Source organism: Lissotriton helveticus, chromosome 4_1 (assembly GCF_964261635.1).
Source record: "Lissotriton helveticus chromosome 4_1, aLisHel1.1, whole genome shotgun sequence".
In the NCBI taxonomy this organism is placed as follows: Eukaryota; Metazoa; Chordata; class Amphibia; order Caudata; family Salamandridae; genus Lissotriton; species Lissotriton helveticus.
In genome coordinates, this window is record NC_136063.1 from 1,091,963,547 (window position 1) to 1,091,991,320 (window position 27,774).

The window sequence follows — 27,774 nt, forward strand, 5'->3', positions numbered from 1 at the left end:
TTCAATGAACTTGTATGCCACTGTTCCACTTCCTAAATCTCAACAGTTTGTTTATGATTTTCTAGACTTCTATGTCAGGACCGGAGGCAAGGATTATGCTCTGCTTATTTTCTTTTTCTTTCCAGCACTGTTCAACTTTAGTAAACATGAACAAACTATCTTTCCCTGGGATAGGTCAACCAAAATAAACCAATGAGCAGTGTCGAACAACCACAAAGGCACGAGGCTTCTGGGAAATAGCCTCTTTCTTTTCCTGCTCTTCCAGCAGTTAAGTCACCAAGATATTTACTCCTTAGTTTGTGTGATTCGTTTTGAGCCTCATTGTGGGGTTGTCTGTGTGCTGTGACGCCTTCGCCGCGACGCTTCTGAACCGCTGGAACATCCTCATCACTCCAGTCGCGGTGACAGTTTCAGTCTCGAGCTGTACTGACACGGTGGCAGCCAGGAGCCGCTAGAGTGTGCAGGGATAGCGTGTCCCTCGTCCCGCTGCTCTGTGAGGGATGCACGTCTTTGTCAATTTCTCTAAACAAGACTGCCAGACCTGCGTCCCTGCAAAGCCACTGCCCGAGCCGCCTTGGAAGCCATGACACCCGTGTTTGCCCGAGTCTGTACCTTTATTTTTAACAGCCTGCTGCCCGCTACGGTGCGGGTCTGTAATTAACTCTTAGGTCTCTGACCTTTTTTCAATTCCCCCCAGAGCGAAGGCCTACTTGGCATTAAGGCTGTTGTTTGGTACCCGGCCCAAGCGCAAGGATACACGTTTCAGATAGGGTGAATCCGCCCCCTGGGTTGACACCCATATACAGTGCTTTGCATGCCCAAACCTCTATACCAGAGGTCTTCAAACTTTTGGATGCCGAGACCACCCTGTCAATATTTTCAGGCATAAGGACCCCCTCCTGACAAAAATTTCTAAACCTCTAGGCAGGGCTACTGGAATTATGAGGAAGGTGAGGACCAAATTATGCGACAGGCTTGACTAAATGGTGCGAGTAGAAAATGTAAATAATGTTCTGTGATGCTTCGTATTTTGGGGTAGCTTTGCTTTATTATTTTGATTTTTTTTTAACACAGTAACACTGAGGAAACCCCATCAGTACCAGTTTATAACTAAAATACAGCAATTAACATCAGAAACATGTCTAGTCAACCTCTTTGAAGGGCCTCCCACTCCGCAGGAATACGCCCTGCCACATTAGAAGCTCACCTGGCCATGGCCGGGAGCAGCAAGGGTCCCTTCAAACCGCGGCGGTCTTGTGCAGAGTTAAGCAGTTTACCCATGCCCCTTTCCTCTCACCCCCTTCATTCCATCCCTCTCTTCTCTCCTCTCCCAACCCCGGATCCCTCTCTCACATTGCTGGCAGATGGTTATTAGCCCCAGGACACCCTTTGGTAACAGTAGCACACTACAAATGTAAATAATAATAGGCAGAAGCAGGGGATCCACTAGACCCGAACTTCGAGGGGGGGTTAACACTCCCAGCCAGGGCTGGCCCTAGCACTGGTCGCACACGGTGCAACAGTCTTTTCACCTTCTCCATGAATTCCCTCACTATCACTCACCAACAATACACCTCATCTCTCTATAGCACCTGTCTGACAAACATTTCATTTTTTTTATAGCGCTACTCATAGTTTACTCACACTCAGTTCTGTGATGTGCATGGTACATATTCTTTGTACCAGGCACTTTAACCTTCTGCACTGTGTGGGTGACAAGAGTGCCCATGTGACTGCACGGTGTGCAATGCAACAGTGTGAGAGTAGGGTAAAAGGAGTGACTACAGGGTGAGTGAGGTGACCATATGAATTTGGGTTCGGCTGTAAGTGCAGAGTGGGAAGAATTAGTGCATGGTTAGTGATGGCCTTGTTTGAGTGAGCTACAGATTGAGCAGTGAGGTGGGGACAGGTGAGTGAAGTGTCACATGAGTGCAGGGTGAGAAGTGTGGTCATGTGACTGCAGGGTGAGGTACAGAGTGGACAATGCAAGCCTATTTTTAGTGCAGTGATCACTGTGAGAGCATGGTGAGCGGGGGAATGTTGTGAGTGCATGGTGATCAGTGAGAGTGCATTGTGATCACTGAGTATATTATGATCACTGTGAGTGCAGGGTGAGCGGGTGAATGTTGTGAGTGCATGGTGATCAGTGTGAGTGCATTGTGATTACTGTGAGTGCAGGGTGAGCGGCTGAATGGTGTGAGTGCATGGTGATTGGTGTGAGTGCATGGTGATTGGTGTGAGTGCATGGTGATTGGTGTGAGTGCATGGTGATTGGTGTGAGTGCATGGTGATTGGTGTGAGTGCATGGTGATTGGTGAGAATGCATGGTGATCAGTGTGAGTGCATGGTGATCAGTGTGAGTGCAGTGTGAGTGGGTGAATAGTGTCAGTGCATGGTGATCAGTGCGAGTGCATGATGATCGCTGTGAGTGCATGGCGATCGCTGTGAGTGCATGGCGATCGCTGTGAGTGCATGGCGATCGCTGTGAGTGCATGGCGATCGCTGTGAGTGCATAGCGATCGCTGTGAGTGCATGGCGATCGCTGTGAGTGCATGGCGATCGCTGTGAGTGCATGACGATCGCTGTGAGTGCATGGTGATCAGTGTGAGTGCATTGTGATCCCTGGGAGTGCATTGTGATCCCTGGGAGTGCAGGGTGAACGTGAAAGTGAAGGTGAGAATGAGAAATGAGTTGTCTGAAAGCAGGGTGTATTCCCAGAAACTTGAAGTGTAGGGTTTTAGATATAAGTTAAACTATTGCTATAATGGCATTAATCAGGGATCGAGGGTGGAGGAAATAAATAATGTGCTGATCCTGCAACAAACGTCCAGTCTAATGATTAGGGTTACCAGCTCATAATTTTGATGGCCCATAAATAAGCAGTCACCTAACGCTGTATTTTTGGCACTTATCTGTGAATACTTAGAACAGCAAATATAAATAGAAAGCACTTTTAATTGTGTTCTAGGGATGCCTCAATGATCCATGGCTGATAATTAAAGAGAATAAAGACAGAAAAGTCACATAATTAATTAATACATACTTTTGTATTTATAACTCTATTTAGTGTCAAGAGCAGGTCTCTGCAGGCTCTTTAAGCAACATACAGCAGGCATGTTTCTTTTGGCAACCCAACTTTATATTCCTTTTCATTAAATCCATTCTCACACTACAGCAGTAAGTGTAAAAATACAAATGTAAGGAATAGACAGAGTGGGGGCCCAGGGGGCACTGGAACCATAAAAAAAACTAAGCTTTGGTAACCAGTTAACAAAGGCATGTAAATATGCTAATGGTCTTTAAAGACCTGTGAAAAACTCGGGCATGCCGAAGATAAGACTCCAGACACTGCCCAGCCGAGCCCCCAGGAGCGCGAGCTGCACTGCAGCAGCCCAGGCTGAGACACAGGACGGGGAAGGAGGGAAGCTGAAGCCCTGTATGCCAGGGCAGAAGTGTGACTGTGAATGCGCGACCCCCTTCACATCACTCCACGGCCCCCCTGGGGGTCGCGCCCCACAGTTGGAAGACCCTGGCTATAGACTATCCCAGTCAAAAAACTTCAGGGCCTCGGGCTCACAAAACATAAATTGGGATACTTAACTTAGGCAGACATTCTTTTCCCTCACACATGCCCTTTAGCCACTAGGGCTTGTCATTGACATGGAAGGGGACTAGGTAGAAGAGGAATCCTAGCAGGTCCTCCCCCTAGATGTTCTGCGAGGCTGTGTATACCTCCATCCATCAGGCTGTCCGTTCGGCAATGGGCCCCTTTGAGCGCCACCTCATGGAGATTGCGTATGCTGAGAATCCTCCTTTAAAGGGGTACCTCCCCTCCCTAACCCACGCACCTAAATGCAAGTCTGATGCCATCATTTATCTTGGCCCTTTTAAATGCCTTAAAAAGACCTTCCCACCCGCACTGTCCTACAGGTATTGAACACAGTGGCGACCAAGAGAGGACTCACCACTTTCCCATCCCCTCTAACGCCTGTACTGGACAACCCGGAATTCCCGCCGGGCACCAACTCCGGGGCCTTCCCACAATGGTGCCACATCAGCAACTTCTCGGCCGGCCATCTCTTCTACCTGACAGGCTTTCTCGCCCTTGCGGACATTACACAGGGCTATGATGTCATTTCCCCCCACCTGTTTCAATACTTTCAGATTCGCCACTGGCTCACCCATGCGGAAGTCGCACCTCTGGTCGGCAGACCCATGACTGCCTTTGAGAAGTGGCTGGTGACGAAAGACTCGGACAAACACCTCATATCTGACCTCTACACAATGCTCACTCCGTCCCCCCCCAGGGCAAGTCAGCGGGCCAAAGGAGATGGGAGGAGGAACTGGGGAGGGCCTTATCACCCCAAGATTGGCGATCTATATACTATAGGGCTGCTCACATCACTCGCAATACAGCATCCAGGGAGGCAGCGACAAAACTGGCCATATACTGGCATCTCACACCGGTGCAGCTACACAGGGGCAACCCTGCACGAAGCGCGCTGTGCTGGAGGGGATGTGGGGAACGGGGCACCCTAACACACCTTCTCTGGGAGTGCCGTGAAGTCCAGGACTACTGGAAATCTGTCCTGGACGAAATTGACTCTACGTTCACCACCGAAATACCCAGGTTCCCGGTTCCCGGCATATACCCTCCTGGGCCTGCCCAACGCACTCACCTTTCCCCTAAAATCACAGAGAGGCGGCCAGATGGGGGTCGCCATGCAAGCCGCCACACAACACATTCTGTCCTTATGGGGCTCCACCACCAAACCCTCACATACAGGTTGGCTACATAAAATCTGGTTTGTTCTGGGCATGGAGCGCATTCATGCCACACTCACACATTCCACGGCCGCCTATCAGAAAGTGTGGCTTCCGTTACTCTCCCTTTTGTCCAAGGAATTTCAATGAGATCACATGCCCCAAATACCTGCGCATCCTGCGACTCACTGAAAACTCGACGGCCCCTGCAGACCCGCCTGACTGAGGATGACGAACACCTCAGACCTATGACAATGTCTGTCCCTTTGGTTCGGCACACTGGGTGGGGTGGGAGCGGGAAGGGGAGTTGGGGGGAGGGGAGGGGAATTCTGTTGGGGGTTTTCCTTACCATGATTTTCTTTTCAGGCTATTTGGAATGTCTTAACTCTCTGCTTGACATACCGGACTCACCGCATGCAGACAATTGCATAAAGGACTGCTATACGCCGCATACTTCCTTGCCTGCCTGTCGCACGCGCCTGACGCGTATCTTATGCACTGTTTGGTATATTGTTATCACTGAAACCAATAAAACAAATTTGAAACTAAAAAGACCTTCCTAGCTTGCCTTTCCCCCGGACCTTCTCATACATCAGGGGACGCAGTTGCCATGTACCCACAGGGCGGAGGGGACGAAGGGGAGGAGGAATCACCTTGTGAATCTAATGATGAAGCGGGCCCTTCAAGGCCCTGGCGTCCCCCGCGAGTGGCGCATAAGCCCTGTTGGATATGCTGGTTCCTGAAGACCTTCTGCATCCCGGCTCTACAGAGTGGATGCTGGCGCCTAAGGTTGCCCAGTTTGTGGCAAGTTGTAAGAAAGTGGCTCTGTATATACTGCACCAAAGTAAGGTACAGTGTGCACAAAGTCCACAGTCCCCAGAGGTTTGGCAGAGGTTAAAGTTAGATATAACCTTACTGTCTAAAGTGGTAGCTTGGTCGAGCAGTAAGGCAGTATCAGAGGACAGTGTAAAGCATTTGTTGTACACACTCAGTCAGCAAATGGTCTCACACACTCGAGAACTGAACTCTAGACCAATTGTTTGGTATATAAAAATATATTGTTTAATTTTAGAACCACAAGTGGGTATAAACATACTTTCTCGGAATGAGATGCTACAGTTGAATACTTTAACATAACAATAGACTTTTCAATACATTACAGACAGTTGTTGCAATATGCAACAAAAGTTAAACACAATTATAACATTGAGCTCAATGGGGATTTTAAGTAAAATGCCATACCAGTTGCTTTACATATGTTTTTCTTACTCGGGGCTGGATCCTGGATTCAGCCCAGGTGCATCTCCTGTAAACAGTTGAAAGAAATCGTTTTTGTTACACAGGTGATTTTTAAGGAATATTTGTATGTTTCAAAAATCGACAAGAATTTCTGGCAAAAACCAGCCAATGTTATCCCCTGGAGGAAAATCAGGTTATCGGAAAATCACAGTTGTAATTACTTTTATAGGTCAGTGCTGGGCACAAAGATCCATCACTGGGATCTCTCCTAGGAACAGGTGAGTAATTTCGTTTTCGTGGATCGGATGATTTTTAGTGAATATTTCAAAGTTTCAAAACTCAACACTTCGAAGAATTTCCAAGTGAAAACCAGTCAATGTTACCCTATGGTGAATATATAGGTTATCGGTTTCCAGGTAAGTACTCGACTGGCAGAGTTAAGGTTCTGGGGATAGACTCCGGATCTCCCAGGCTCAGGTAGGTACAGTAGTTACATCCTCAGCGGCACAGGGGCAGCCATGTGTAGAATGAGTAGGCCCAATGTTAGCCTATGGCGGGTACGGGGCCTTTGGTTGGTGGCTGCTAGCAGGCAGGCCACGCGGCTGTGGGAACTGGGCTCCTGGTCACTTACACAGGGCAAGTGGGGAAGTAGAATAGAACTGATGCTGCACTTCCAGTGGCACTCGGGCGGCTGGGTGCAGGGTGTTTTTGGGCCTTCGGGTGCCCAACGGATTTCAATGGGAAAACTGCAAGACGAACAAAGGCTGCAAGCTCGGGGACGGAGATTCTTCAGGTGCGACCACCACTTCGAGAGGTAAGTTGGGAAGCTGTAGGTTGGGTAGACACCCAGGAGTTGGGCACAGGGGGCCGTGTGGCACTGGGTGCAGAGGTGTCTTTTGGTGTCGGGAAATCTTACCCTCGGCTCGTTGCGGTTGGAAGGGTCCCTTGTTGTGAGGCTGCAGGCGTTATCAGGAGCATCGAGGATGGTCCTTGGATGCTGGATTCTGGGTCACAGTTGCCGGGGGGACGTCCTCGTGGTCTTTGTTCACTTAGGCACTGGCCGGGCTCGGTGGGTGCAGAGTGTGCTGGTTTCGCAGTTCCTGGCTGGCACCAGGGGTTGTAGATCTTTGAGCAGAGCCACTGCTCATGGGAGTTCCAGTCTTTGGATGAGCAAGGCAGTCAGGTCCTCCTGGGTTTTCGAGGTTGCTGACCACAGGAGACACTGGGTTTAGCAGGAGCGGGTTCGAGGATCGACAGGCCGGTAGGGCTGGGGCCAAGTCAGTTGGTGTTGTTCTCTTGTTAGCAGCTGCACGGCAGGTCTTCTTCTTCTTGTTCTTTTTTGTAGTTTCGGAATCGGGATCTGAGGAAGGAAGGTTCAGGGTGCCCCGGAATACTAAATTTAGGGGTGTTACAGGTAAAGGTCAGGGACCAATGGGTCCCTTCCCTGGGGTGGGTACACCCCCTATCCTGCCACTCTCCAGTGAGAGGGGGGTAGGAGCCTAGTCCTGATTGGGTAGGGCTCCCCATCCTCAAGATGGCGAGAGCCCGGAGTTGTGCTTCACCTCGCCTCCCCCACCTGAGTGGTGGGGTTGGCAGAGGCTGGCACACCCCCTTCCCTTACTTTGGTTTTTCCGCTGATCTTCCCGTCAGAGTAGGGGTCAGAACCGGTGGTGGCCAGTTGCTTAGTACAGCAAGTGGTCTGGAGAAGCTCACAAAGGCGGAATGCCTTTGAAGCTTCCCCTGCCCATCCTGGGGGAGGAGGCCTAGCACCTCTCCCCAGGATGTGCATTGTTGCAGGCCCACAAGAGTGAATGGCTCTCGTCCGAGGAGTCCAACAACATTTCTGCTGGGTGCCAGCCTAGGCAGCCTCTCAGTCAGGACGCGGGTTGTGGGTTAGTTTCAGAGGGCATCTCTAAGATGCCCTCTGTCGTGCATTTTACATTAAATCCCACTCTGGCATCAGTGTGGGTTTAATGTGCTGAGAAGTTTGATACCAAACTTCCCAGTCTTCAGTGCAGCCATTATGGTGCTGTGGAGTTCGTAATGACAAACTCCCAGCACCATATACTCCTAATGGTGCCCAGGAATGGACCTGGGTACTGTAGAGGTACAGAGCTCATGCACCTGTACCCTCACCACTGGCATAGGGTACCCAGCTAGAGGGGTGACTGATGTATGCCAGGGTAGTGTTTTGTGGGCATGGCATACAGGGATGTTTGCCATGTCGACTCTTCACTTTGTTTTGCACCAAGACATGCAGCCTGCCAAGGCAGTGAGCGAGTGTCAGGGTACAGGGCCTCTAAGGGTGGCACAATAAGTGCTGCAGCCCTTGGAGGTCTTCCCTGGTCACTGTGCCCTGGGTACCACTGGTACCATTTAACAGGGGCTGACCTGTGGCCAGAGATGCCAATTGGGTTAGTTTTGAGGGGAGAACACAGGCCCTGAAAACCTGATTGGCAGGAACCCAGGGCACACCAAGGAAAAGTGCATCAGTAGTCTGGCAAACAGTGTGGGGGTTACTGCAACAGAAACCCACTTTCCTACACAAGCCCCCCACCCCCCAGCCCAAAGGCCAGGAGACTCTGCCAATGCTCGGAGAGTCTTCCTAGTCTTTCAGGCGAGTAAGAGTTGGGGAAGTGGTTTGAAAGTTGCAGGGCCTACTCTGCCTTAGATCCTTATGTCCAGGTCAGTCCCTTTGGGGAGCTGGCCTACCTCATCAGTTTCAGGACCTAATTCCCAATGCTACTCTCCTTGCTCTTTAGTGTCTTCAGTCCATCTTTTTATTTTGGGTTCAGATGTAACTCCTTCTGCAAATTCTAGCTTAGCCAGGGCAAAGCCCAGTTTACCCACAGAGGTCACCCACAGCTTGAGCAACCCCACCATGACCAATAGGGTCATGGGGCCTAACTTGCTCTTTGGCAGGGGGTTAGGCCATCATGCCAAGCATAGGGTGGCCATGAAGGCTAACACCCAGCAGAGGCTGCTGACAGCTGTCCGTGCCCAGAAACACAACTTTAGCTCCCGACTGGTAAGTGAAGGGGCTATCTTACAAGCCTCTTTGAGTCATGGCTGCCTGTCTGTTGTTTTAGGGTGGGGGGTCACTACGCTTGCTAGTGAACACCCTTCCTCCACCCTCTGTTCTGCCAGCTGAGGAGCTACCAACTCAGGCTGGACAGTTACCTGACTAGTCAGGTCTTTTTGTTGGCTGGAGGGGGCTTTACCAGTGGCACTTTTTGAGTTTCCCCTCACTAGGATAGAATCTCTCTGGCCCTCTGGAACTGTGGCGAACAGTTGCTCACCTTTCCTACCCTGTTTCTTCTTACTGTTTTGGGGCTTAGGTGCACTGACTGCAGGTTGAGCCCCCAGGTTTGTTGGATGAGGCCTGGTATTGGACCAGTACCTCTCTTTGGCTCAGATCAACCTCTAAGTGGTCATTCCCCAGGAGACAATCAAGGGGGAGGTCTTTACTGACTACCGCATTTCTCCATCCAAGGGACCCAGCTATTGCTAGGGGCACTACAGCCACAGGCATAACAGTGACACCCCCTGGGACAGCCCTTACTGCTCTTGTTTCCCTGGGACATACTGGTGTGGGAGTACCAACCTGTCATGCACCACAGTGTGACTGGCACAGGTATCTCCGTGCAGTGGCTGGGATTCAATTCACCAATAGGTGGTGGAAGTGTCTACTGCCCTCTGGGATCTCCAACTTACCTCTTGGGCCCATTTTCCACTTGAAGGCTAGGAGGACCTCCTCATCTGAGGACCCTTCCTCCAGAGCTACACTGGCCACCCCTGGAGCTGTACTACGGATTTTGTTTTTAGGACAGCTAGGGTCCTTGGTGTGATGTCCTGCCTTCTGACAGTTGTGACACCATATTCTGTTGGGGTCCCAATTCTTACCCTGGTACCCTAGTTTAGTTTGTGAGGTGTCTTTGGGACCAACCTCCTGGACAGGTTTTTGGGGGCTACCTGGGACTCCTTACTTTTATCTTTAAGGGGTTCACTATCTTTCTTCTGGGGAGGCTTTGTTACCACCTTCTTTTGGTCACCCCCAGTGGACGTCCTAGTTACCCTTGTTTTAACATAGTGGTCTGCCTTCTTTCCCAACTCTTGGGGAGAAAGTGGACCTAGGTCTTCCAGATACTGATGCAACTTCTCATCAATGCAGTTACTTAATGTGTTCCTCCAGGAACAGGTTGTAAATTCCATTAAAGTCATGCACATTGTTTCGAGTTAACCAGCCACCTAGTGTCTTTACTGAGTAGTCTACAAAATCAATCCAGGATTGGTTCTGGGTTTTGTGAGCCCCCTGAATCTAATTATGTACTCCTCAGTGGTGAGTCCAAATCCCTCAATCAGAGTTCTCTTCATATGATCATAGAACCCTGCATCTGGCCCAGAGAGGGTCAGAAGCCTGTCTCTGCAATTACCAGAAAACTGTTCCCACAGGAGGGCCCCCAGAAAGTCTTCTTCACCCTCCTGGCTTCACATGCCCTCTTAAAAGCTGCGAACCACTTGGTGATATCACTACCCTCCCCATATTTAGGGATAATCCCTTTGGGGATTTTAGGATCTTAAGATTCCTCTCTAGCCTTATTATTTTGATTGCTACCACCATTGATGGATGATAAACCCATCTCTTTCCTTTACTTTTCTAGAGCCAGGTGTCTGGACTCTAGTTCCAATCTTTTGGCCAGCTTTGCTAAAAAGCTGTCCTCCTCATTGGGGCTATTCCCAATGTCCTCACTGAAGCAGAAGCCACATGTGTGGCCCCTAGGTCTCCAGGGGTTGATGCTTGGAGTTAAGGGTTTGGGGGCCCTTTCCTCCCTTGAGATTACTGGAGGGGGGATTATCCCCTTCATCCACATCCCTTTCCTCCTCTTATTGGTCATCACCATTTTCAGAGGGGTGGTCCTTAGCATACTTAGCCAGGAGCTCCTGGAGCCCTTGTCTGGTTGGATGCAGGCCCATTGGTATACTTTTAAGTTTGCATAGGGACCTTAACTCCTTGAAAGACAAGTGTAAGTAAGGTGTGAGGTCGAGCTCCTCAACCAGGACCTGCATGTTATTGTTTTCACTAATAGCTGGGGTCTTTGAGACATTCTAACCAAACAGTTCTAACCCCTCTACCCTTGACTACAGTGACTGTTATTTTTCTAAAACTCTAAAGGGACTTAAGCAAGGCTCTGACAAGACTCTTAGTAATTTGGAGAAATAAAATGCCAATTTAAAAAAAATCTGAATTCTAAAGGCAATTTTAAGAGTTCTGTTGTGTGATCAGATGGTAACCAAGTAGTCCAACAAATGCAAGTTTGTATCCCACCGCTGATCCAACAATGTAAGAAAGTGTTCTGTATATACTGCACCAAAGTAAGGTACAGTGTGCACATAGTCCACAGTCTCCAGAGGTTTGACAGAGGTTAAAGTTAGATATAACCTTACTCTCTAAAGTGGTAGCTTGATCGAGCAGTAAGGCAGTATCAGAGGACAGTGTAAAGCATTTGTTGTACACACTCAGTCAGTAAATGGTCTCACACACTCAAGAAATGATCTCTAGGCCAATTGTTTTATATATAAAAATATATTATTGTTTTATTTTAGAACCACAAGTAGGTATAAAAATACTTTCTCCGCTCCGGCTAGAAAAACTTTTCCAGCAACTTCGAAGCGTAAAAACTTTATACAAACAATATTGACTTCGAATAGACTACTTTCGACACCATCAGCTACATTCCGGTGCGCCGACACGGGCCGTTGGGCCTATCGGCGCCGTACGGCCTACGCCTCATGGACAGAACTCCATTCAAGAGATGCCCGGTATGTCGAGCAAAATTCCCTCATAGCGACCATCACGAGGTCTGCAACCTCTGTCTATCACCGGAACACGTGGAGTCAACCTGCACAGCTTGTGCATCCTACTGATCGAAGAAGACCATTCGGGATCGGAGAGCACGTAGACACAAGATGAGGAGAACGGCCCCAGCACCGGAGGCCATCTTCGAGGAGGAGATCTTCGAAGAAGACATCTCCGAGGGCGAGCCTCCACTCGAAGACATCTCCGAGGACGAGGCTCCACTTGCCGCCGAGGAAGACTCGCCTGATCTCCAGATCATATCAGAGGCAGAGGACTCAGATGACTCGATTCCATCTCGTCAACCCGTGAGTACTCTTGCCCCTGCACGACAGACACTGCCCAAGCCAAAGGCAACGGTCAGCACTCCGCCCATAGGGCCCAGTCGAGACCGAAATATCCCCTCGGACGCTCGGCTCCGAAGAAAACGACTACGCCTCGGCACCGACCAAGCCACACGTGCCAATTCCACCTCTTCCATCGGCACCGAAGCACACACATCCTTCGACACCGAAGCCAAAACACCCTTCGGTGCCCAAAGACAAAGATCCTTTGGCACCCAAACCAAACCGGTGCCGAAGCCAAAAACTGTACCGGATCCGCAAAAAGCTCCAGCTCCGAAACCTTCAGGTTCCAAGAATAAGGATGGAAAGCCAGCGTCCGACGCCTCAAAGCCAACGAGACCTGCTTCCACTCCAAAAACTCCAACCTCGGTACCAAAGACTCCAAGGCCTGATTCAGAGGCACCTAAACCCTCTAACAAGCCTACCAAGCTAAAACCACCTTTGGCACCGAAAAATTTGCCACGGGACTCTGTAACGCCTCCTACAGCCTATCGGCACCGAAAAAATCGACACTGAAGAAGGTTGTAGAGGAAGAAGAACTGTTTAGACCAGATCCTAAACAAAAGAAGGTCTATATCAACCCAAAAACTGGACATGGGGAAGCTATTCCTCACAAAAAGAGACCAGCAGACACACCACTTCTACCTGTGGTTCCTGCCAAAAAGAAGGATTGTGCAACTTCGCCAATACACCCTTCTTCTCCTTTACCTTCTTCCTCCCCTATCCCTCCTTACTTTTCACCAAGAGTCTCTCCTGTTCAATCTCCTCATCATCAAACCACACTGATGATGAGTATGATATAGTGGGGGGGATGACACACTAGACCCACACACATACCCTGTAGATGAAGGTATCAACCCAGATACATATCCTACAGATGAAGGTATATATGAGTACCCAGCAAATAATGTGCCTGACATTCCTGATCCTCAGTCCTACCCAACGAAACCTTCCCCACCAGAAGATAGCATTGGGTTTAATCACCTCTTAAATAGAGCTGCCCTTTACCACAGGGTTACAATGCACTCTGATGCCATTGAGGAGGATTTTTTATTAGACACATTTGAGCAGTCACAAAGGTCTACACAAATACTACCCATGATCAAAGGAGTCATTAAACATGCTCCGGAAATATTTAAAGACCCTGTGCGTTGTAGAGTGTTAAATCCAAGAATAGAAAAGAAATATAGACCAGCACCATCTGATCCAGTCTATATTAAGGGACATCTGCCACTAGACTCCCTAGTAGTGTCCAATGCACGGAAAAGAGCTAATTCCCAGAATTCTAGTGACACGCCCCCTCCTGACAAAGAATCCAAGGTTATTGATGCGTCAGGTAAACGTATTGCTGCGCAGGCTACAAATATATGGCGCATAGCAAATACACAAGCCCTGCTCTCACGCTATGACAGGACTCACTACGATCAATTAGAAAAACTGTTAGAGCACCTCCCAGATCAATACAAAGATCAGGCAACAGAGCTCATACAAGAAGGCAAATTAATATCCAATGCCTCAATTAAATGTGCACTAGATGTAGCTGATACAGCACCCAGAGCAGTCAATACTAGTGTTCTACTCAGACGACATGCGTGGCTACGCATTTCAGGGTTTAAGACGGATGTGCAGACTACCATCTTGAACCAGCCCTTCAACAAAACCAATTGTTTGGGCCGGAAGTAGACACTACACTAGAAAAAATGAAAAAAGACACACACAGCTAAGTCTATGGGAGCATTACAATCCACACAGACTAGAAGTTATTTTCGCCGCTCCTTTTATAGAGGAGGCTTTAAGCACACCGGTGCAGATACAACATCATCTTTCAAAACGCACACACAGACCTCCTCTAACAAAGGCTACTTTAGAGGAGGATACAGGGGCAATAATAATAAGGGAAGAGGTAGAGGTAACAACAACAACCGCTCCTCTTCCACTCCCAAACAGTGACTTCCCTCTGCTTTCCCTACAGCATTCCACTCCTGTGGGGGGCAGATTATCACAGTTCCTACCTGTCTGGAAATCCATCACAACAGACAGGTGGGTGAGACAGATTATCCAACATGGCTACTGCCTAGAACTCACAGCAACCCCCCCCCCCCCCCCCAAATATACCACCCAAGCAGCGTCCAATATCTACAGACCATTTGACTCTGCTTCAACAGGAAGTTCTAGCGCTTCTACAAAAGGATGCTATTCAATTAGTTCCTTTAGAAGAACAGGGAACAGGAGTTTACTCCCTGTACTTTCTAATCCCCAAGAAGGACGGGACACTACGGCCAATTCTCGACCTCCGGCCCCTCAACCATTACATACAATCAGATCATTTTCACATGATCACTCTGAAACAAGTACTCCCACTACTACAACAAGGCGATTTTCTTTCAACACTAGACCTAAAGGACGCCTACTTTCACATTCCTATATATCCTGCTCATAGGAAGTATTTAAGGTTTGTCATACAAGGACAGCACTATCAGTTCAAAGTCCTTCCATTCGGGGTCACAACAGCACCACGAGTGTTCACAAAGTGCTTAGCAGTAGTAGCAGCACATCTCAGAAGACAACAGATACATGTCTTCCCTTACCTCGACGATTGGCTCATAAAAGCAAAATCATTCAGTCAATGTGTCCAACACACAAATCAAACAATTCAAACATTGCACAACTTGGGGTTCACAATAAACTACACCAAGTCGCACCTGCAGCCTTCGCATGTGCATCAGTATCTAGGAGCTACCATAGACACATCTACAGCTCTAGCGTATCCCAGTCCAGCCAGGATACAGAGCATTCAGACCTTAGTCTCCATCTTTTAACACCAGCAGTCTCTCCAAGCCAGAGTATTCATGAGACTAATAGACATGATGGCATCTTGCATCTTCATAGTTCCACATGCAAGACTGCAAATGCGCCCATTACATGAATGTCTAGCACAACAGTGGAATCAGGCTCAAGGTCAGCTCACAGACCTGGTGTTGGTAAACAGCCGTACATATCGCTCTCTGCAGTGGGGGAACACCAAAAACTTGACAAGAGGACGGCCGTTCCTAGAGCCAGTTCCACAGATAGTGCTCACAACAGACGCATCCCTCACAGGATGGGGAGCCTATCTCTTACACTATACTACACAAGGCCAATGGAACAACCAACAAAGACTGTTCCATATCAACCATCTGGAGCTGCTAGCAATTTTCCTAGCACTCAAAACGTTTCAATTGCAAGTACAAAACAAAGCTGTCTTAATCCGGAGAAACAATATGACAGCCATGTACTATATTCAAACACAGGGGGGGGGGACACTCTCTGCAACTGTCCCAACTCGTGCAGAACATTTGGAGATGGGCCATTCCTCAAAACATAAACCTGACAGTAGAACACCTTCCAGGAATTCACAATCAGATAGCAGATCTGTTGAGCCGACAGTCACAACAGATTCACGGATGGGAAATACATCCACAAGTTCTTCAACCATTCTTTCAAATGTGGTGGCATCCACAGATAGATCTGTTTGCCACCCACGAAAATGCAAAATGCCAGATCTGTTTGCCACCCACGAAAATGCAAAATGCCCAACCTTCGCCGCCAGGTTTCCACACCCACGGTCGGAAGGGAATGCCATATGGATGAACTGGTCAGGCAGATTTGCGTACACTTTTCCGCCTCTCCCACTCATTCCACTAGTAGTGCGCAAACTCAGACAACAGTCTCTCAAACTAATACTAGTAGCTCCCACATGGGCACGTCAGCCGTGGTTCACCACACTACTAGATCTCTCACTGGTTCCACATCAGAAGTTACAGCTCACACCTCCCTGTTAACACAGAACCATGGAGAAATAAGACACCCAGAACCAAGCCAACTGAATTTGGCGATCTGGCTCCTGAAGTCTTAGAGTTTGGTTACTTAAACCTACCACCAGACTGTATGAACATCATTAAAGAAGCTAGAAAACCCTCTACCAGAGTGTGTTATGCCGCTAAGTGGAAAAGTTTTGCAATATATTGTAACAATAATCACATTGATCCACTGGATGCTTCTATCCAAAATATCATTGGTTACCTTTTACATCTACAAAGGTCCAATTTAGCTTATTCTTCCATGCGCCTGCATCTGGCAGCAATTGCAACCTATTTACAGAATAGGCAACATCTATCTCTCTTCAGAGTACCTGCAATCAAAGCATTCATGGAAGGATTAAAACGAATAATCCCACCTAGGTTACCAATTGCTCCGGTATGGAACCTGAACATTGTCCTTACAAGACTCATGGGACCCCCTTTCGAGCCTTTACATAAGTCTGAATTGCAATTCCTAACATGGAAAACTGCTTTCCTTGTGACCATCACCTCTCTCAGAAGAGTTAGTGAAATACAAGCATTCACAATACAAGAACCATTTTTTCAAATACATCCTAATAAAGTGGTTCTTAGGCCTAATCAAAAATTTCTGCCAAAGGTCATCACTCCTTTTCATCTTAACCACTCTGTAGAGCTACCTGTGTTTTTCCAAAACCCAGACTCTGTTGCAGAAAGCGCTTTACACACCTTAGATGTTAGAAGAGACCTGTTCTACTACACAGACAGGACTAAATCCTTTAGAAAGACAAATAATTATGTGTATCTTTCTCTCCTCCACACAAAGGCAACCCCATCTCTAAAGGGGGGATCGCCAGGTGGATTGTAAAGTGTATACAAATATGCTATCAAAAAGCTAAACGTACACTAACAGTTCCTCCTAGAGCGCACTCTACTCGCAAACTAGGAGCCTCTATGGCTTTCTTAGGAAATATACCACTAGAGGACATATGGAAGGCAGCAACATGGTCTACACTACACACCTTCACTAAACTCTATTGTGTTGTTATGCAGGCCAAGCAGCAAGCTGCAGTGGGCCAAGCTGTCCTTAGAACACTGTTTCAAAATACTGCAACGGATACAAGCGACCACCGCTAGGGGAGACACTGCTGCACAATCGATGCTAAGTGTACACTCTGCAGCTCATATGCCTCGAATGGAAAATGCTACTTACCAGTATGCATCTGTTCTTGGCATGTAGAGCTGAAGAGTCGTACACGCCCTCCCGCCTCCCCGGGACTTGTATCCGTTCCAGTTCTCATCTTACTTAGATGCACACGCATGGACATCCTTTCTCTTTACTTCTACTAACTCTATCATTTCCCATCATGGCGACAAACAATCTGAGGATGTAGTCGATGACCATGCGCAGTATTGTCCAAGGGAGGAGTCACCTATCTCGTGACTACAAAGACTTCTTCCAAGAAGACAACAACCTGCAATCATCCGGGCCCAACACCAGGTGGCGATCTAATGCTAAGTGTACGACTCTGCAGCTCTACATGCCAAGAGCAGATGCATACTGGTAAGTAGCATTTTCCTTTCAATACAATACAAACAGTTGTTGCAATATGCAACACAAGTTAAACACAATTATAACAGTGAGCTCAATGGGAATGTTCAGTAAAATGCAATACCAGTTACTTTATGTATGTTTTTCTTCCTCAGGGCAGGATCCTGGATTCAGCCGTGGTGCATCTCCTGTAAACAGTTGAAAGAAATAGTTTTTGTTACACAGGTGATTTTAAAGGAATATTTGTATGTTTCAAAAATCGACAGAAGAATTTCTGGCAAAAAACAGCCAAAGTTATCCTATGGAGGAAAATCAGGTATCGGAAAATCACAGTTGTAATCACTTTTTAAGGTCAGTGCTGGGCACAAAGATCCAGCATTGGGATCTCTCCTGGTAACAGGTGAGTCATTTCGTTTTCGTGGATACGGGTAGAGGGCCTTTGGTTGGTGGCTTCTAGCAGGCAGGCCACGCGGCTGTGGGAACTGGGTTCCTGGTCACTTACACAGGGCAAGTGGGGAAGTAGAATAGAGCAGATGCTGCACTTCCAGTGGCACTCGAGCAGCTGGGTGCAGGGTGCTTTTGGGCCTTCGGTTGCCCAATGGATTTCAATGGGAAAGCTGCAAGCTCGTGGACGGATATTCTTCAGGTGCGCCCACCACTTCGAGAGGTAAGTTGGGAAGCTGTGGGTTGGGTAGGCACCCAGGAGTTGGGCACAGTGGGCCGTGGGCTGCCGGGTGCCGGGGTGTTTTTTGGTGTTTCGGGAAATCTTACCCTTCGGGTGGTCGCGGTTGGAGGGGTCCCTTGTTGTGAGGCTGCTGGCGTCGTCCGGAGCATCAAGGAGGGTCCTTGGGTGCTGGATTCTGGGTCACAGTCGCCGGGGGGGCGCCCTCGTGGTCTTTCTTAAATCAGGCACAGGCCGGGCTCGGCGGGTGCAGAGTGTGCTGGATAGACGGTTCCTGTTGGCACCAGGTGGCCACGTTCCTGCAGAAGTACATATGTGACAGTAAGAAAGGGATAGACAGGTCCTGGAAGGCTGCCAGGACGAGCTCCTGGTTGTCTGCGGCCGTCTCACCAAGATCTTAGACCTTGCAGAGGAGGCTAAGGCCTTGAATTCCCCCCTTTCTCCCAAATCGGTATCAGGCTGGGTCCCACGTGCCCTAGTGTTCCTAGGCAACACTAACTGCGCTCTTTCAACAGAGAGGCGGCGCTCGCTCCTATTGAAGGTTGACCCCAAACGTGGAGATCTCGCTCCCGGAGGCAGGCGATGTGGCTCAAGGTGGAATCTTTGGTAAACCTTTTGTCAAAGAATTGAGTAAATTTGTGGCGGCGTTCACCTCCCTGGATAAGGCGCAAGCCTCAATAAAGAAGGTTTTTCACCAAAAGAATTTTGTGGGGGCCGGGTGTGCTTGACCGGCCGCTACTACACCAAAGGCCCTCCCAGGAACTTCAAGAAGGTGGAGGAGTAGCCTAAACAAGGAGAGTTCTTCTACTCCAGGAGAAACTACAGAGGCTGGAGACTGGCTCTCCAGAAGCGCGTCCAGGGGCAGGTCCAGCCAGGTCAGGATCTCCCACTTCCCCAGGTACATGTAGGGGGCTGACTGGCTCTGTTCGCACACAATTGGGAGGGTATTACTACAGATGCATGGGTTCAACAGACCATGAGAGGGTTCCATATAGAGTTTTACAGGTGCCCGGTCCAGGAGGTTCGCCCTCGAGTGCTCGATTTTGCAGAGTCTCAAGGTGCCCTAGTAGCCCGAGGAGGTGGTGGACCTCCTGCCCAAAGGGGCAATATACCGTATCTCCCTTCACCCTAGGGTTTTTCTAAGCAACATTTTCTTGGTGAACAAGACCTCACACAAGAATGTCAATAATCTACAGCATATTTACAGGTAACAACCGTCCCCTGGCCCACTAGAGTGGTATTTTCTCACAAGTGTAAATATGGCAGTAATTGTGCAAGTGGAATGTTTTCTACTCCCAAGAAAGTGATATAATTCCTTAGGACAACTGCCTCTGAAGTATTAACCGGTTATTTTACTGTCAATACCTTTCCTGTCCAGACGCCTTGTAGGTGCAGTCTCAGATTGCCATTGAGGATAGCGGGCTTTGAGGGGTCTGCCTGGGCTGCGGAAAGATCTGGCCACTCGACCATGACTGATATCCAGCCGGCGGCTAGTAGCTTTTGGAGCACTGGGTGTTGGCCCTGTGGATACGTACACGTGACATTTTGACATCGATCCTTGAGGCCTCAGAACATTGCAAGATAGCCTCTGGAGGGGTTGGTGCTTCCCTTCCACCTGATCTTCGCGGCTGTGTGGCCGGGGGGGCTCAGTGCCCTGGTCAGATCCCCCCGCAAGACAACACTCAGGACCCTGATAAGACGGAGGGGGGACCCCATGTACGCTGCTACTGGGCCCCAACATCACCCCATACAACGCTGGCCTGGGCAATTTGATCCACAGTGCGGGGTGCTTCTGTGACGGACGCCACCAATAGTGACATAGTGACCTTCTAAGAGGATAACAAGACTTGATGCCCCCACACGACCGGCGCAGTGTTAACTCTAGACCAGACCTAGATCACAGGCATAGCTCCATAATAGGGGTTGCGGTGCGACTTCTGGACTGCAAACATTCTCCACTCACCTTCTACGCCTCAGTGTGCAGAGTTGGCACGGAGGGAAAAGTCCCTTAAGGAACTATTGCTGAAGCAGCCTGGGGGATCAGGGGCACACAGAGTCAATCGACAAGGTAGACAGCCGGCCACAAAGGCCTTCATGCTGGAGCTGTTCTCTGCCATCAAGGAAGACATCTTAGAGTTTAAAAGGCAGCTTGAGTCCGACCTCAAGGAGGTGTGCCGAGATGTCGACAAGGTTGGTGAAAGAGTAGCTGCATTGGAGGAGCACGAACTGGCGAGAGAGGATGATCTGCACCAACTTCAGCTGGAGGGTCTCCGTCTATGGGACCAAAATTTGGACCTCCAGGCCCATGCGGAGGATCTTGAAAACCGGTCACGGAGAAATAACATCTGCATCCGCACTGTGCCCTTTAAGGCAGAAGGCGATGACCTGCGAGATTATGTCCTGTCCCTCTTCCAGCAAACCTTTGGTGAAGATTGCCCACAAAAGATATAGATGGACCGCGTTCACTGAATGGGCCTCCCCAGGGGTGGAAAAGCCCCCCCCCCCACCTAATGTGTTGGTTTGTGTGCATGACTTTAAGCTTAAGGAGCAGATCTTGCGTATGGCTAGAGCGGCCCAACCGATCCAGTTCAGAGGGCACACACAAACCCTCTTCCAGGACCTCGCAGCGTAGACTCTAGCTAAGCGGAGGGAATTCCGAGTCGTCACATCCTATCTCTGGGACAAAGGGATACCGTATTCTTGGGGGCCCTCATTCTGCATCATCTTTAAGCACCAAGGGAAGCTAAGGCAGATGCGTTCCCTCGCCGATACTATGGATCTCCTAGGAATTGATGCTGATGTGAACCCGGCGACAAAGGACAGCCCCTTAAAACACAACAGGAACAAGCTTCTCCAATGGCAGACGGTTGGCAAACCATCAGCCTCCACAAAACCAGGCCCGGAAGAGATGGCGAAAGAGCGCGGCGCAGTGCTCTCCACCCTTTTGCAGACCCAAGATTGCCCGTGCACCCCGTGAACCACCTCCACTTACACCAAGGGGATGCCAGTAACCGTTGTGGAGCCGGAGGAGCCCAGGAGTGGCCCGCTCATTTAGACTCCCTGGAAATCCACTTTGCGGCTTGTAGCCGCCTGGTATTTTGTTCGAAGACATTTCATCAAGGTCCCGTTTCCCCCCGATATTTTCCACCAGACAAACTTTGGTCTCTTGCCCCCCTTTTTTACTGTCCAACGCCCTTGACACGTAGCGCTTGGTCTTATTATAGGCTAACTCATGGTTCTTGTTCTATTCTGGGACTGTGCCCACGTGGGTTGTAAACCGTCTGTTGTGTTCTTGTTGTTTATTTTTTTCTTTTTCTTTGGGGATCTTCCGTAACTTGTAATGTGACCACTGCCCCCGTATGTACCCTCGCGTGCTCCAGCCCGCCTCCTGCTTAGCGCTCCCAGAGTCCTCAGAATTCCATAAACATGCTCCCCACCGCCGCCTATGACTAGAGCCCTGAAAATCATTAGCCTCAATGTCCTAGGCCTGAATCACCCAGCGATGCGCACTGCGAACCTCTCACTTCACCTCTCACTTCTAGAGCATTCTGAGGGTGATATCTGTATGCCTCAGGAGACCCATTCACTGGCTAAGGACACTCCCCGCATGCGTTCCCGACGCGTTCCGCGCCAATTTTAGTCCTCTGGGGTGGCGAAAAAGAACGGCGTGGCCATTTTGCTAAGGGCTAAATTTGAGTGTAAGGTCTTATCTACCTTCTATGAATCCAAAGGGAGGGTTTTAGCTCTTAGGATCCAAGGGGGCTCCACTATTTTCACTCTACTTAACATATACGCTCCCAATGCACAGCAAGAGACCTTCCTCCGCAGGCCTCTCACGGAGGGATTAGCCTCCCCTGACTCTGCCTTAGTGGTAGGTGGGGACTTCAACCTAGTGATGGATAATGAGTGCGACCGGTTAGTGCAATGCTTTACACAGGTAGGGGCCCTCTCTCCCGAGGGGAAGCGCTGGCTGGCAGAGAACAGCCTCCATGATGTCTGGCGCCTCCGTCATGTGGACATGCTCGACTACACCTACTACTCGGCATCACACAAAACGTATGCAAAATTAGACGTGCTCCTGGTTTCTAACGCACTTCTCCCTAGGGTTCAAGATGCCTCAATTGCTGTGCGCTCCCTATCGGATCATGCACATGTTTCTCCTCTCCCTGCGCCCCAAAGTGATTGGGTATACCCCTGCTTGATGGCTGATGGGCGTGGGTCTTCTGCACTCTCCTGTTGTGGTAGAGGAGGTGCGCACCAAGACTACAGACTACCTACACCTTAACGACAACGGGGCGACCTCCCTGGCAACGGTATGGGGCACATTCAAAGCGGTCATACGCGGGGAGTTCATGGCCATTTCATCTGCTGAAGCACGGAAAGAGGTTCGCTTAACTCTTGAACAGGAGGTGGCAGAACTGGAAGCAATACACAAGCGCACCCGGCCCCTCGGGTTCGGTGCAAGATGGAAAAGAAGCGTACCCTACTTAAACGTCAGGACCTTGATAGGGCTGAATACACCCTAATCCGCCTACAGCACAAGTTCTATTTGGGAGATGACAAATGCGGGAAGGTGCTAGCACAGAAGTTGCGTGCCAGAGCGATTGCAGGGTCCATCCCTTTCCTTAGAAGCTCTGCAGGAGAGGAACTCCATTTGGATTCCCAGATTGTTGAAGCATTTCGATGTTTCTATCTTTCCCTCTATAGCCCCGACCATCAGGACGTTCCTGAGGACCGGCATTACCTAACGACTAGCCAATTCACCCGCCTCCCGAAGGCGGAAGCAGACCCTCAAAGGTCAGCGCGGTGCTCTTTTCGGTTGACGCGGAGAAGGCGTTCGACAGATTATGCTAGCATCCTCCGAAGTTTCGGGTTTGGTCCTCGTTTTTTCTCTTGGATACAGTGCATATACCGGGCTCCTCAGGCATCCGTACGGTCAATAGGGTCTCCTCAGCTTCTTTTAAAATTTCACTTGGCACTAGGCAAGGGTGCCCCCCTTTGCCCCTTTTATTTGCCCTTCACATGGAAACCCTCACACAGAAAATCCGGGACCACCCGGGCATTTAGGGTCTCAAATTTGGGGGTGACCACCACAAGGTCAGCCTGTATGCCGATGATATCATTCTCTCCCTCGCGCAGCCAGTTCCCGAACTGGTAGACGAACTTGAAACTTTTGGCTGGATTTCGGGCTTTAAAGTAAACCTTAACAAATCCTTAAACTGTCCCTACCACAAATACAGGCTGAGGCCCTCCAACGGTCTCTCCCCTTGCACTGGTCACATGACCCAGTTCCTTACCTGGGTATCTTCCTGACCCCCTCGATCCCACGTACGCTGGAAGTGAATTATGCGGCACTAGTGGAGCAGACACGAAAAGCGCTGACGGGTGGGCGAAACACATGCTATTGTGATTCTGCCTCATTGCTGCAGTAAAGATGATGCTATTGCCTCGCATCTTGTATGTATTCCAGACCATTCCGTTGACTCCGCCACCCGGCACTGTGCGGTCTCTGCAGCTGGCTTTAAATAATTTCAACTGGGGTAACAAGAAAGCGCGCCTCTCGGTGGCGCAAATTTCGTGCTCCAGGGACGACAGTGGGGTGAGGCTACCACTCATTCATAGATACTTGCAGGCTGCACATCTGTGTTATGTGCTGGAATGGAACCGACCGCTGTTGGAAAAGCACTGGACCTTCATGGACCAAGCGGTGGCAGGTGCGAATGTCTGGCGAGAAATCTGGCTTCCCGGCCGCCTTCGCTCTTGGGGCCTATATTCGGCCCCAGTCATGGCAGCCACCATGAAAGTTTGGGATAAGGTAGTACTCGCAAAAGGCCTCACCACTTTTCCCTTCCCGGTGACGCCCCGAGTGGATAACCCGGATTTCCCTCCTGGCGTAAGGTCTGCTGTCGCCCAGAGATAGAGAGAGGCGGGCTGCAAGCGCCTGGGCCAACTTTTCGATCTCAAGGGCATCATTCCGTTTAGTCGAATACGCCTTGATCTTGACCTCCCCCGCTCAGATGAATATCATTATCTACAACTGCGACATTGGGTCACCTCTCGGGCCTTCCTTCTACCAGCCTCACGTAAACTTACCTCTTTTGAACAATGGGTAGCGAAGAAAGAGGTCGACAAACATACGGAATTATATATGCGCCTTACTCAAAATCAGAAAGGGACTCGCACTCATGAACAACTCCGATGGGAGGCGGAGCTAGGTAGGGTCCACACAGACATTGTTGTCTCCCCCTCTGGGTTGACTCTTGTTCTGGGCCACACGGACTCTCAGATGATACAGGCAGCTTGGACTAATTAGCCTTGCTTCTATTTGATGCCTGCCTTCGGGGTGTCGCCCCTATTACAGTGCCTTCTGTACACCCTTGCAAGCTCTGTTTGTAGCCGCCGGCCAATGTGGTTGTAGGCTGAAGGCTGGGTCCAACTAATGAGTCACCTTTCAAATGTCTAATAAAATAGATTTGTTCCATACAAACGACACAACAGAACAAAAGAAAACAGGCACCTAGGAGAAATACAGAGATAAGAGATAAAACAACACATTAGAAAGCTGCTAAGTGCCTGGCTCAAAACAAACACCAATCAAGACAAACTTCGCCTACAGAAACTTAACAGATTATACAAGTCAGCTATCAAAAAAGCCAAAAAAAAATATTATTTAGACAGAATTCAAGATGCAAAATGTGCAAATAAAGAATTCTATAAAATTCTCACTGAAGTTCGCAAACCAAATTGCATAGAAGGAGCTCATCCCGTTCACAGACAAACTGGCAAACTATTTCTCGGCAATCTGTGTCCAAGTGTGGTGGGTCTCAGGTGTGTGTCGATGGTGCCAGTAGCAGTGTGGGTCATTAGGTGTTGGTAGTGTCTGATAGGCGCAGTGGATCTACGAGTCGTAAGAGTCTAAGGTATTTAGTGCATGTGAGCTCTGTAAACTCAGAAGTGAGTAGTGTAACGAACGGTTCCCAGAGGTTGTGGGAGGACGCTTCCGGATGAGCTAAGGCGAGCAAGATTTTCTCCATCCCCAAGATCCCCCATAGTCTATGGAGCCAGCCTAGGCGTGTCGGTAGCGTTGTAGTACCCCAGTGTGTGAGAATGTTCTGGACTGCAGCCCCTAACGCCAATGCCATCTGTTTAACCTTTCTTGATTTTAGGGGGAATGTGAGAGCATTCGGGAGGCCTAAGAGGACATACGCATGGAAGCGTGGGATTTGAGTGTCAAAGTGAGAATCAATGTCGTCCAGAGTCTGTCGCCAATAGTCCCCCAGCAGTGGGCACTCCCAAAGGATGTGAGTGAGTGTGCCTAGAGAGCCGCATTTTCTCCAGCAGAGGGGGCTTCGAACAATTATGTTTTTAAAGATATAGATATTCATTAGTTCTGCTTAACAAATGTATTTATTACTTGTAGTTACATTATTCTGTGTTTAACAGGTATATGTGAGTGCATAAACAGGTAAATCTTTCATCATAACTATGTATCTACAATTGCTTCACTATTGAATTACAAAAAATATATACTTATTTATCTTTATCTTTATTACTTTGCTTCTAATTCAGCATATCCAATGCACTACCCTGTATCTCACTCTATACCTCTCTCAATATATCCTCTACCTCCACTCTCCCATTCATCCCAAACCCCATACCCATGTCCCCCATTGAGACTGACTGTGAGTGGGAATCGGCCACCAACAGTTTCTCTGCTGCATAAAGAACATCAGAGGGGTCTCGACAATGCTCTCCAGCCACTTCTTGCTTTGGCTGACTCCAGGCCACACCGAGACAGCACAACTGTTGAGAGAAGGTTCTGCATGATCCATGACAGAGAAAACACAGCAGCCCTCATTCTCCCTGACCTCGCAGCAGGTTTTGACATGGTCTCACACCTCAGCCAGCGCATGCACGAGATTGGCATTGATCTGCTCTTTCTCAATGAGTAGAACACAAGTTCTAACCATACTCCTCGGAAGTCCACAAACCGAGTCCCTCATGGTTCATTGCTCAGCCTCACCTTCTTCAGCTCATACATGATCACTCTGGGCAATATCATCCACTCACACAACATTCTCTCCTATGCAGATGACAAGACCTCCAACACAAGAAACAAGTTGGACGCATGCATGACTGAAGTCAATAACTGGATGAAAGTCACCTGTCTCAAGCTCAACACTGGCAAGACAGCAGTAGTGATCTTCGGCAAGAACATCTCATCATGAGACTCCAGCTGGTGGCCTGCCAAATTCTGACCCACACCCATACCCAGAATCAACGCCAGGAACCTTGGAATAATCATCAACAGCAAACTGGACATGACTGCACATGTTAATGCTATCACTGCATCCATCTTCCACATCCTGAAAATGCTGAGGAAGATTGTCTAATGGCTCCTAAGCAATACAATAAAAACTGTCACTCGTCTATAATCACCAGCAAGTTGGACTATAGAAACACCTTCAAAGCCGGGATCACCAAGAAACTCACTACAAGACTGCAGACCATCCGGAATACGGCAGCCAGACTCATCTTTAACCTCCCACACAGAACACGAATTACACCACACTTCAGGGAACTGCACTGGCTTCCAATGCACACACGCGCTCGATTCAAACTCCTTATATATTCAAGGCAATTCACAACTCAAGCCCCACCTACCTGAACATTCGTATCTCCTTTCACCAACCTTCTCCGCAGAAATCCTACCTGCAACCATGCCACGCATACACTGAACCAGATCAGGACGAAGCGTGTTCTCTTGCATGGCTCCTGAAGCATGAAACGGCCTCCCTCTTCACATTAGAGTCTCCTCCTCTCTTCTTGAATTCCGCAAGAAGCTGAAGGCCTGGCTTTTCAAGTAACCCACCTACCATAGATAGGGCTAGGCACTAACACCTACTCGGTGCCAGGATACCCTTGCGGGCGATAGTGCACTTTACAAATACACGTAACATAACATAATAAGAGAATGGGTCCATTCTTGGGAGCTTTAACAACAAGAATTGGCATAGCCAATAGGTCTCACCTTTGGGACCTTATAAGTGTTTAGTTATCCATCACAATATCCTTGGTGCAACAACATCAACTGTTCTATGGCTAAACACTTATAAGGTCCCAAAAGCGAGGTACAACTAGTGCATGAATTGATTGACAGATGTATACTAGGCGCATCACACAAAGTAAATTGGGCACACTTCGCAGGCTCTTCATTAGCTGGGTGTTGGGGGTGGGACAGCAAGGCGGTGGTGCAGGAAGCAAAGTCAAACCGATGAGCTACCTCAGGAGGTTAACAGCACCTCGGGCTACATGTGGGTCAGAGGCTTCAAATTCCAGCAGCGTCCACTCCTGCTTTGCAGGTCGCCTGAGTGATAACATCTCTAGTCGGTACTTTGAGCCGTGGGTGAGTTGGTGCCACATAAAAGATCAACTAGAAAAGTGTCATTGTTTATCCATGCTTTTTCTCCCCGCCTCTGCCCAACCTTTAAATACCTCCCCAGGGATGAGGCTCGTTCCCT

The 27,774-nt window shown here is 49.1% G+C and overlaps 1 protein-coding gene across 3 annotated transcripts in view; it reads left to right on the plus strand.

Moving 5' to 3' along the window:
• The window catches only part of ELP2 (elongator acetyltransferase complex subunit 2), a 964,760-nt gene that overhangs the window by 59,825 nt on the left and 877,161 nt on the right, over positions 1-27,774 (plus strand). The window lies entirely within an intron of this gene.